Source organism: Eleutherodactylus coqui, chromosome 2, assembly GCF_035609145.1.
Source record: "Eleutherodactylus coqui strain aEleCoq1 chromosome 2, aEleCoq1.hap1, whole genome shotgun sequence".
Taxonomy (NCBI): Eukaryota; Metazoa; Chordata; class Amphibia; order Anura; family Eleutherodactylidae; genus Eleutherodactylus; species Eleutherodactylus coqui.
In genome coordinates, this window is record NC_089838.1 from 343,494,084 (window position 1) to 343,507,192 (window position 13,109).

Below are 13,109 nucleotides of genomic sequence, written 5' to 3' on the forward strand. Positions count from 1 at the left end.
CAGTATTATAGTAATTATATTCGTGCACATAGGGGGCAGTATTATAGTAGTTATATTCTTGTACATAGGGGGCAGTATTATAGTAGTTATATTCTTGTACATAGGGGGCAGTATTATAGTAGTTATATTCTTGTACATAGGGGCAGTATTATAGTAGTTATATTCTTGTACGTCGGGGACAGTATTATAGTAGTAATATTATTGTACATAGGAGCACTATTATAGTAGTTATATTCTTGTACATAGAGGGCAGTATTATAGTAGTTATATTCTTGTACATAGGGGGCAGTATTATAGTAGTTATATTCTTATACATAGGGGGCAGTATTATAGTAGTTATAATCTTATACATAGAGGGCAGTATTATAGTAGGTATATTCTTGTACATTGGAGCAGTATTATAGTAGTTACATTCCTGGTCATAGGGGGCAGTATTATAGTAGTTATATTCTTGAACATAGGGAGCGGTATTATAGTAGTTATATTCTTGTACATAGGGGGCAGTATTATAGTAGTTATATTCTTGTACATAGGAGCAGTATTATAGTAGTTATATTCTTGAACATAGGGGGCAGTATTATAGTAGTTATATTCTTGTACATAGGGGGCAGTATTATAGTAGTTATATTCTTGTACATAGGAGCAGTATTATAGTAGTTATATTCTTGTACATAGGAGCAGTATTATAGTAGTTATATTCTTGTACATAGGAGCAGTATTATAGTAGTTATATTCTTGAACATAGGGGGCAGTATTATAGTAGGTATATTCTTGTATATAGTGGGCAGTATTATAGTAGTTATATTCTTGTACAAAGGGGGCAGTATTATAGTAGGTATATTCTTGTACATAGGGGCAGTATTATAGTAGTTATATTCTTGTACATAGGGGCAGAATTATAGTAGTTATATTCTTGTACATAGTGAGCAGTATTATAGTAGTTATATTCTTGTACATAGGTGCAGTATTATAGTAGTTATATTCTTGTACATAGGGGGCAGCATTATAGTAGTTATATTCTTGTACATAGGGGGCAGTATTATAGTAGTTTATTCTTGTACATAGGGAGCAGTATTATAGTAGTTATATTCTTGTATATAGGGGGCAGTATTAGAGTAATTATATTCGTGCACATAGGGGGCAGTATTATAGTAGTTATATTCTTGTACATAGGGGGCAGTATTATAGTAGTTATATTCTTGTACATAGGGGGCAGTATTATAGTAGTTATATTCTTGTACATAGGGGCAGTATTATAGTAGTTATATTCTTGTACGTCGGGGGCAGTATTATAGTAGTAATATTATTGTACATAGGGGGCAGTATTATAGTAGTTATATTCTTGTATATAGGGGGCAGTATTATAGTAGTTATATTCTTGGACATAGGGGGCAGTATTATAGTAGTTATATTCTTGTACATAGGGAGCAGTATTATAGTAGTTATATTCTTGTACATAGGGGGCAGTATTATATTAGTTATATTCTTGTACATAGGGGGCAGTATTATAGTAGGTATATTCTTGCACATAGGAGCAGTATTATAGTAGTTATATTCTTGTACATAGGAAGCAGTATTATAGTAGTTATATTCTTGTACATAGAGAGCAGTATTATAGTAATTATATTCTTGTACATAGGGGGCAGTATTATAGTAGTTATATTCTTGTACGTAGGAGCAGTATTATAGTAGTTATATTCTTGTACATAGAGAGCAGTATTATAGTAATTATATTCTTGTACATACGGTATATTATTATAGTAGTTATATTCTTGTACATAGGGGGCAGTATTATAGTAGTTATATTCTTGTACATAGGGGGCAGTATTATAATAGTTATATTCTTGTACATAGGGGGCAGTATTATAGTAGTTATATTCTTGTACATAGGAGCAGTATTATAGTAGTTATATTCTTGTACATAGGGGGCAGTATTATAGTAGTTATATTCTAGTACATAGGGAGCAGTATTATAGTAGTTATATTCTTGTACATAGGGGGCAGTATTATAGTAGTTATATTCTTGTACATAGGAGCAGTATTATAGTAGTTATATTCTTGTACATAGGGGGCAGTATTATAGTAGTTATAGTCTTGTACATAGGGGGCAGTATTATAGTAGTTTTATTCTTCTACATAAGAAGCTGTATTATAGTAGTTATATTCTTGCACATAGGGGGCAGTATTATAGTAGTTATATTCTTGTACATAGGGGGCATTATTATAGTAGTTATATTCTTGTACATAGGGGCAGTATTATAGTAGTTATATTCTTGTACATAGGGGGCAGTATTATAGTAGTTATATTCTTGTACATAGAGGGCAGTATTATAGTAGTTATATTCTTGTACATTAGGGGCAGTATTATAGTAGTTATATTCTTGCACACTGGGGGCAGTACTATAGTAGGTATATTCTTGTACATAGGGGGCAGTATTATAGTAGTTATATTCTTGTACATAGGGAGCACTATTATAGTAGTTAAATTCTTGTATATAGGGGGCAGTATTATAGGAGTTATATTCCTGTACATGAGGGGCAGTATTATAGCAGTTATATTCTTGTACATAGAGAGCAGTATTATAGTAGTTATATTCTTGTACATAGGGAGCGGTAATATAGTAGTTATATTCTTGTACATAGGAGCAGTATTATAGTAGTCATACTCTTGTACATAGGAGCAGTATTATAGTAGTAATATTCCTGTACATAGGTGCAGTATTATAGTAGTTATATTCTTGTACATAGGGGGGCTCTATTATAGTAGTTATACTCTTGTACATAGGAGCAGTATTATAATAGTTTATTCTTGTACATAGGGGGGCTCTATTATAGTAGTTATACTCTTGTACATAGGTGCAGTATTATAGTAGTTATATTCTTGTACATAGGGGGGCTCTATTATAGTAGTTATAGTCTTGTACATAGGGGCAGTATTATAATAGTTTATTCTTGTACATAGGGGGCAGTATTATAGTAGTTATATTCTTGTACATAGGGGGCAGTATTATAGTAGGTATATTCTTGTACATAGGAGGCAGTATTATAGTAGTTATATTCTTGTACATAGGAGGCAGTATTATAGTAGTTATATTCTTGTACATAGGGGGCAGTATTATAGTAGTTATATTCTTGTACATAGGGGGCAGTATTATAGTAGTTATATTCTTGTACCTAGGGGCAGTATTATAGTAGTTATATTCTTGTACCTAGGGGCAGTATTATAGTAATTATATTCTTGTACATAGGGGGCAGTATTATATTAGTTATATTCTTGTACATAGGGGGCAGTATTATAGTAATTATATTCTTGTACATAGGGGGCAGTATTATATTAGTTATATTCTTGTACATAGGGGCAGTATTATAGTAGTTATATTCTTGTACTTAGGGGCAGTATTATAGTAGTTATATTCTTGTACATAGGGGGCAGTATTATAGTAGTTATGTTCTTGTACATAGGACGCAGTATTATAGTAGTTATATTCTTGTACATAGGGGGGCAGTATTATAGTAGTCATATTCTTGTACATAGGGGCAGTATTATAGTAGTTATATTCTTGTACATAGGGGGCAGTATTATAGTAGTTATATTCTTGTACATAGGGGGCAGTATTATAGTAGTTATATTCTTGTACATAGGAAGCAGTATTATAGAAGTTATATTCTTGTACATAGGGGCAGTATTATAGTAGTTATATTCTTCTACATAAGAAGCTGTATTATAGTAGTTATATTCTTGTACATAGGGGGCAGTATTATAGTAGTTATGGTCTTGTACATAGGGGGCAGTATTATAGTAGTTATGTTCTTGTACATAGGGGGCAGTATTATAGTAGTTATGTTCTTGTACATAGGGGGCAGTATTATAGTAGTTATATTCTTGTACATCATGGCAGTATTATAGTAGTTATATTCTTGTACATAGGGGGCAGTATTATAGTAGTTATATTCTTGTACATAGGGAGCAGTATTATAGTAGTTATATTCTTGTACATAGGGGGCAGTATTATAGTAGTTATATTCTTGTACATAGGGGCAGTATTATAGTAGTTATATTCTTGTACATAGGGGGCAGTATTATAGTAGTTATATTCTTGTACATAGGGGGCAGTATTATAGTAGTTATATTCTTGTACATAGGGGCAGTATTATAGTAGTTATATTCTTGTACATAGGGGGCAGTATTATAGTAATTATATTCTTGTACATAGGGGCAGTATTATAGTAGTTATATTCTTGTACATAGGGGGCAGTATTATAGTAGTTATATTATTGTACATAGGGGACAGTATTATAGTAGTTATATTCTTGTACATAGTGGGCAGTATTATAGTAGTTATATTCTTGTACATAGGGGGCAGTATTACAGTAGTTATATTCCTGTACATAGGGGACAGTATTATAGTAGTTATATTCTTGTACATAGGGGGCATTATTATAGTAGTTATATTCTTGTACATAGTGGGCAGTATTATAGTAGTTATATTCTTGTACGTAGGAGGCAGTATTATAGTAGTTATATTCGTGCACATAGGAGGCAGTATTATAGTAGTTATATTCTTGTACATAGGGAGCAGTATTATAGTAGTTATATTCTTGTACATAGGGGGCAGTATTATAGTAGTTATATTCTTGTACATAGGAGGCAGTATTATAGTAGTTATATTATTGTACATAGGGGCAGTATTATAGTAGTTATATTCTTGTACATAGGGGGCAGTATTATAGTAGTTATATTCTTGTACATAGGGAGCAGTATTATAGTAGTTATATTCTTGTACATAGGGGGCAGTATTATAGTAGTTATATTCTTGTACATGGGGGCAGTATTATAGTAGTTATATTCTTATACATAGGGGACAATATTATACTAGTTATATTCTTGTACATAGGAGCAGTATTATAGTAGTTATATTCTTGTACATAGGGGCAGTATTATAGTAGTTATATTCTTGTACATAGGGGGCAGTATTATAGTAGTTATATTCTTATACATAGGGGACAATATTATACTAGTTATATTCTTGTACATAGGAGCAGTATTATAGTAGTTATATTCTTGTACATAGGGGCAGTATTATAGTAGTTATATTCTTGTACATAGGGGGCAGTATTATAGTAGTTATATTATTGTACATAGGGGACAGTATTATAGTATTTACATTCTTGTACATAGGAGGCAGTATTATAGTAGTTATATTCTTGTACATAGGGGGCAGTATTATAGTAGTTTTATTCTTGTACATAGGGGGCAGTATTATAGTAGTTATATTCTTGTACATAGGGGACAGTATTATAGTAGTTATATTCTTGTACATAGGGGGCAGTATTATAGTAGTTATATTCTTGTATATAGGGGGCAGTATTATAGTAGTTATATTCTTGTACATAGGGGGCAGTATTATAGTAGTTATATTCTTGTAAGTAGGGGGCAGTATTATAGTAGTTATATACTTGTACCTAGGAGCAGTATTATAGTAGTTATATTCTTGTACCTAGGAGCAGTATTATTACTTCCGTTGGCGTCGAGGTACACTAATACCATGTGAGAGTTTATAAGTAAGAGTGCCTAAGAGCAGGAAAGGGTCCATTTTGTTCTACTGGGTTCCTGAGAGAGAGAGTGCCGGCCACATGGGGATACCTTCAAACCTCATGTGGTGAAGAATGGAAGAGGAAAATAGGTTTTCTGAAGTTTCCAATGTCAAGAGACATTGTAGAATAAGGAGAAAGAAAGGGAGCGAGAGGAGTAGAGGAAAGTCAAGACCACCATGTAGAGGTACTTCTAAAAGTGAGTGTCTGTGGACAGTCTGCCCCTTCCAGGAGCGGCACCATACAGATAACGAGGACTGTAGGGCCGGCATCATCCTCAGTTCCTTCTTGACCTCCCTTCTTCTGTCTTGCCTGCACCAGTGTGTTTTCATGTTGCACAAGTGTCAAAGTTTCCAGTAAAGTTTTTTCAGGCCCTGACCTATCCAGGGACTGAGGTACTTCACCACTAAATTGTGTGTGGACTCTGTATTATCGCCAAGGTTCATTCCAGTGAGTTAAAGGGGTTGTCCCGCGAAAGTAAGTGGGTCTATACACTTCTGTATGGCCATATTAATGCACTTTGTAATATACATTGTGCATTAATTATGAGCCATACAGAAGTTATTCACTTACCTGTTCCATTGCTAGCGTCCCCGTCTCCATGGTGCCGTCTAATTTTCAGCGTCTAATCGCTAGATTAGACGCGCTTGCGCAGTCCGGTCTTCTTGTTTTCTGAATGGGGCCGCTCGTGCCGAAGAGCGGCTCCGTGTAGCTCCGCCCTGTCACGTGCCGATTCCAGCCAATCAGGAGGCTGGAATCGGCAATGGACCGCACAGAAGCCCTGCGGTCCACCGAGGGAGAAGATCCCGGCGGCCATCTTCAGCAGGTAAGTAAGAAGTCACCGGAGTGCGGGGATTCAGGTAATCACTGTGCGGTTTTTATTTTTAACCCCTGCATCGGGTTTGTCTCGCGCCGAACGGGGGGGGCTGTTGAAAAAAAAAAACCCGTTTCGGCGCGGGACAACCCCTTTAAGGAATGGTGGCGTCACGTGACAAGTCACAGTTCTTTGCCATGTATGTTGGCCATCCTTCTCCTAGGGGTGTCTGGAAGAGGCCCAGCGCTGCTCTGGCTGAGGCTGCATGTGTCCCTCTGGGGAGGAGTCTGGTAAGTGCCACCATGACAAGTGACAGCTCTACCCTCCCAGCCCCTCAGTGTGTGCCCCATGTCCTGAGCTACCCTTCGGGACGCTGCACCTTACCTACTGGTAACAACTAGACAGTGGCCATAATGGTTGACATATTATAGCCATCACCATTTGCACAGATGCCTGAAGTAGTTTGGGGCTTAGTTGACCTTGAGTGAATCATGGAAATGTTCGACAATGTAGAAAACTGTTGAACCCAAAGTTTGTGCCTGGCTGCGCCGGGATGCGGCATCACTTATTATCCTGATTGGATGTCACACATAGAGCCAAGCAATTAGTATTCAACAATGTGGCCTAACGGGTTTTTATGAAACAGCATCAAAATGAGCCTAAAATAGTGTCATTATTCCATGGAGTCACGGCCACTGCATTTCATCAAACACTATGTTATTTCCATTAGGGCTCTTAGTCAGTTCCACATAATTACTGGCCTTAGGTGATCATCTCAAAGCTCTGGCCAGCCCATTCAGAAGGCAGCGAGGCCTCCAGCGGGAATGCATAGCCATATGAGGATCTTACTGTCATGTTTGGGTACCGTAGCCTCCTGCACACGGGTGGGTCGGAACCTGAACGTGAGTTCCCGCAGTCTGAGTTTGACACGGTGTGCAGCCGGTGACCCCTGCGTACCTGTCCGGTGTCTTCTGTCAGCGCTGCGGATGTGCCGGCTGGTGCGCATATGCAGTAGACACCGGCGCTAGGTAATGATGCAGATCCCATGATACTTCCGCAGTGCTACGGACCGCACAGCTTCCATTGACTTTAATGGAAGCCATCTGTGAGTAGCCCGCACAGAATAGCAGCATGCTATGGAGCAGTATTTGTTGCGGGGTCTTGAGGCGGACGCCCACTGTGAACTCTGCAATGCAAATCTGCCCGTATGCAGGCGGCCTTGGGTAGATCAGACAGATTGCACCAACTCTTCAAGAATCAATTCAAAACTACTCCGCTGGCTAAAAAAAGAGATTTAAACATATTTCAAAGGATGCAGACAATGTCAGAAGGAATATGTCCTCCAGTGACTGGCAGTGATGTTTTTTCTGATTTGGAGTCATCCGCTTTTCTTTACTTCTCCATTTGGCCCAGACCGCTATGGCAATCTCTCCCAAAGACTGCAGCCAAGACATATTTGGCCAGGTGCACAGCTAGAGGTAGTGTAGAAGTACTATTTACACCCAGTCCTAAATACTTATGAGGGAGCTGCCTCCACCACTGGCTGGTGGGGCTGGATGGAGTCAGTATGCAGTGCTGCCACACTGAATACTGTATGCTCCAGGTACTGCATCCTGCCACCACGGGGCGCTGATGACCAAGGCGGAAGAGGATGAGGGAACACGTAGTAATACTGCCATGCTCACGGCTCCCAAGGCCTCCACTATCTATGAGCTCCTCCAGCAGTGATGGACTGATGGAAGTGCTGACGTGGCTGGAAAGCCAAGCGGAGGAATGCTGAAAAAATTCTTTTTAACTTCAATAAAAAGGTGTTCCTTCCAACAGTCCCTCCGTAATCGTCCGCCTACCACCCATGCAGGCGCTGAGTCACATGACTGTACGGTCAGGAAGCCCTCCCCATTCCCTATGAAGGACATTATACCTTGTGCAAAAATAAAAAAATGGGGTTTTTAAATCCACCACCACCAGGCCACCAACAGCCCACCAACCTCCACCCACCCCCCACCAGCCCACCACCAGCCCACCAACCTCCACCCACCCCCCACCAGCCCACCACCAGCCCACCAACCTCCACCCACCCCCCACCAGCCCACCACCAGCCCACCAACCTCCACCCACCCCCCACCAGCCCACCACCAGCCCACCAACCTCCACCCACCCCCCCACCAGCCCACCACCAGCCCACCAACCTCCACCCACCCCCCACCAGCCCACCACCAGCCCACCAACCTCCACCCACCCCCCACCAGCCCACCACCAGCCCACCAACCTCCACCCACCCCCCACCAGCCCACCACCAGCCCACCAACCTCCACCCACCCCCCACCAGCCCACCACCAGCCCACCAACCTCCACCCACCCCCCCACCAGCCCACCACCAGCCCACCAACCTCCACCCACCCCCCACCAGCCCACCACCAGCCCACCAACCTCCACCCACCCCCCACCAGCCCACCACCAGCCCACCAACCTCCACCCACCCCTCACCGCCCACCCCCTCTCCCTCCATTCTTCTGTATCTGTATGAGCAAAAAGAATGACAAAAAATACAATTTACCTAAAGTACAAATGTTCTCCGACCGGTTCATCCTCTTATCCTGGGCTCGGTGACTTGCTAAGTATTAATGGTCCCGTGGGGAACACCCAGGACACCGAGCCTCTAATTATCTGCTCCGCAGGCACAACACATTAAATAATTAGAGTGACATCGTAATTTCTAACCATTAAAACAAGGAGGGAGGCGCCAAATGTGGTAATCTTGCTTTAAAAATAGCAGCGGTTACTCGTGTTCTTCCAGGTGATTGTAGCATTAGACTGTATTAGAGGGAGCTCCGACAATGTGGGCGATGTGACCCTCCGTGTTCCCTCTGCTGCCGGGGTAGCGTCACGGGTGGTTCAGAATGGCGCAGCAGCAGACGGAGACAAACGACAGGGTTTTTTAATAAAAGTAGACTGTACTTAACGTAACTTTACGCTCACAGGAAGGTACTTGGAACGGTCCGAAACTCACCTGGAAATGCACATTAATATGTCTCATGATATCTGTCCGTCTTCATCTGTAGTTCTGCATCCTGTAACCTTGTAGCCTTAGTGCACCGTAGGCTTCGTCTGCACATAATAAAGACCACAACTCTTATCAATTCATCATTCCTGCGCTCCGCCCGCTCACTGAGTCCTATAAGTGCCAAAGGTGCAGCGAATGCAGCCGCAGGTACATCACTTCCATATCACATAACCTCTCGGCAGTCTTTTCTGCTGCTACAAGCCCCATAATGGCTGACACCACGTTCTTGGCAACCGTCTCTAGTCGCTCACCCACTCTGCTGTTTCTACACTGTCCCATGACGCAGCTCTAATTGCTTTATATAGTCCTCCTGCAGTCCTCCTACAAGTCATCTCACAGCCCCTGCCCTGTGTGCTGAGGGCCCATATAATCCCCTATGGAGGGGCTGGCCTGCAGGACCCCTGTGCTGGGGGCCGGATCAGGACCGCATAATCCCCTATGGAGGGGCTGGCCTGCAGGACCCCTGTGCTGGGGGCCGGATCAGGACCGCATAATCCCCTATGGAGGGGCTGGCCTGCAGGACCTCTATGTCGGGAGTGGGCTCAGGACCACATAATCCTCTATAGAGGTGCTGGTCTGCAGGACCCCTGTGCCAGAGACAGGCTCAGGACCACATATTTCCCTATGGAGGGTCTGGCCTGCAGGACCTCTATGTCAGGAGTGGGCTCAGGACCACATAATCCTCTATGGAGGGGCTGGTCTGCAGGACCCCTGTGCCAGAGACAGGCTCAGGACCGCATATTTCCCTATGGAGGGTCTGGCCTGCAGGACATCTGTGCCGGGAGTAGGCTTAGGACCACATAATCCCCCTACAGAGGGGCTGGCCTGCAGGGCCCATGTGCCAGGGGTGGGCTGAGGCCGGTATAATCCCCTATGGCTGACCTGCAGGTCCTGTGTGGCAGGCTCAGGACCGTAAAATCCTATATAGAATCGCTGATCTGTAGGACCTGTGTGCTGGAGGCAGGCTCAGGACTGTATAATCCTTTATAGAGGGGCTGGCCTGCAGGACCTGTGTGCCAGGGATGGGCTCATAACCACATAATCCCCCTATCGATGGGGCTGGCCTGCAGGGCCCATGTGCCAGGGGTTGGTTGAGTCCCGTATTATCCCCTATGGCTGACCTGTAGGACCCATGTGCTGGGGGCGGGCTGAGTTCCATATAATGCCCTATGGCTGAACCTATAGGACCCGTGTGCCAGGGGTGGCCCAGGACAGTATAATCCCCTATGGAGGGGCTGGCCTGCAGGGCCTGTGAGCTGATCTTCCTCATCACTTTAAGCTAACGTAAATGAATTAAGATCTAAAGCTCCAGATGAATTACATCCCAGGATACTAAAGGAAGCAGCGGAGGTAATTGCTGAACCACTCGCCATAATCTGTGAAAATTCCTGGAGAACAGGAGAAGTCCCAGAAGATTGGAAAAGGGCAAATGTTGTCCCTGTCTTCAAAAAACGGAAGAAGGTGGATCCCGGAAACTACAGTCCTGTGAGCCTGACTTCTATACCGGGAAAGATCTTTGTACAAATTATTAAACAGCATGTATGCAAGTTCTTGGATGAAAATGGAGTAATTAACCAGAGCCAGCATGGGTTTGTAACAAACAAGTCATGCCAGACGAATCTAATTTCCTTCTATGACAGAATCACCGACTGGGTTGATCAGGGAAATGTGGTGGATATAGTAGATCTTGACTTTAGTAAAGCATTTGACAAAGTATCTCATACTATACTTATTTAGAAAATGACCAAATCTGGGATTGACAAAGACAACTGTTAGGTGGATTCACAACTGGCTGAGTGATCGTACTCAAAGAGGGGTCATAAATGGCTGCACATCCAAGTGGAAGAATGTATCAAGTGGGGAACCACAAGGCTCTGCCCTGGGCCCAGTGTTGGTCAGCAATGTTATAAATGATCTGGAGGAGGGAATTAATGGGAAACTGATCAAATTTGCCGATGACACAAAGCTAGGAGGTATAGCTAACAGTAGGGAAGAGAGAGTATTCAAAAAGATGTAGAAAAGCTTGCCCAGTGGTCAGCGACTAACAGAATGGTATTTAACAAGGAGAAATGCAAAGTCCTACATCTGGGCAAGAAAAATGAAGAAAGCACATACAGAATGGGAGGAATGGGGCTAAGCAGCAGCACATGTGAAAAAGACTTGGGTATACTAATAGATCATAGACTGAACATGAGTCAACAATGTGATGCAGCAGCCAAAAAGGCAAACACAATTCTGGGATGTACTAAGAGAAGCATATAGTCTAGATCACGTGAGGTCATTATCCCCCTCTACTCTTCCTTAGTCAGACCTCATCTGGAATACTGGGTCCAGTTCTGGGCACCTCACTTTAAAAAAAGAGATCAACAAACTGGAGCAAGTTCAGAGAAGAGTTACCAAGATGGTGAGCGGTCTGCAAATCATGTCCTATGAGGAACGGTTAAAGGATCCGGGAATGTTTAGCTTCCAGAAGAGAAGGCTGAGAGGAGACGTAATAGAGGTCTACAAATATCTGAAGGGCGGACACAGTGCAGAGGGATCAGCCCTATTCTCATCTGCACAAGGAAAGACTAGAAGCAATAGGATGAAACTGAAAGGGAGGAGACACAGATTAGATATTAGACAGTGAGGGGGATCAATGAGGGGAACAGGTTACCACAGGAGGTAGTAAGTTCTCCTTCAATGGCTGGACAAATACCTGTCTGGAATGATTTAGTGAATCCTGCAGTGAGTAGGTGGTTGGACCCGATGACCCCGGAGGTCCCTTCCATTCTACCATTCTATGATTCTATTGTGATGCTTGCACCCTTCACAGTTTCCAGCTGTCCTCCTTCCCTTCCCATTCGTGGCTAAGGCCAGCGGAGGCAACTGTAATACAATACTAGCACTTCCTTGCACCCTTCTCTATCCCTACTGGATACCAGACCAGAAGGGAGACTTACAGCATAATTCTGAGGGGCTGGGCCTCAATATACCATGGTTGTGATTCCCGCCTCCAGTCTTCTCTGAGATGATGCCACAAGGTTTGCACCCCTGGATTGTCAGGTCTACCCAGAGATGTCCCATTGGGTTCAGGGCTCTGGCCGGGCCACTCAAGGACATTAACAGAGTTGTCCCCAGTCCTGAGTTGTCTTGGCTGGGGTCTTAGGGTCATTGTCTTGTTGGAAAGTGACCCTTCTGTCCAGTCTGAGGTCCCTTGTGCTCTGGATCATGTTATGTCATTATTTCTGTAATTTTCCCTGATTCAGCTTTATATCCACCCTGACTAGTCTCCGTGTCCCCCAGCATGATGCTCCACCACCAGGCTTCACTGTAGGGATGGTATTGGGCAGGTGATGAGCGGCGTCTGGTTTCCATCCACCCTGACTGATCTCCCCTACCCCAGCATGATGTTGCCAGCACCAGGCTTCACAATAGGGATGGTATTGGGTAGGTGATGAGCGGCGCCTGGTTTTCATCCACCCTGACTGGTCTTCCCTCCCCCAGCATAATGCTCCACCACCAGGCTTCACTGTAGGCATGGTAAGTATTATGGGGTCCGCTAGGCTCTTGGTTTCCTCTCTTACAAGATCCTTCTTCCCCTTAGTTTGGTGGGTCGGCCGCTCTAGGAAGAGTCCTGGTTGTTCTTTTATGTAAGTA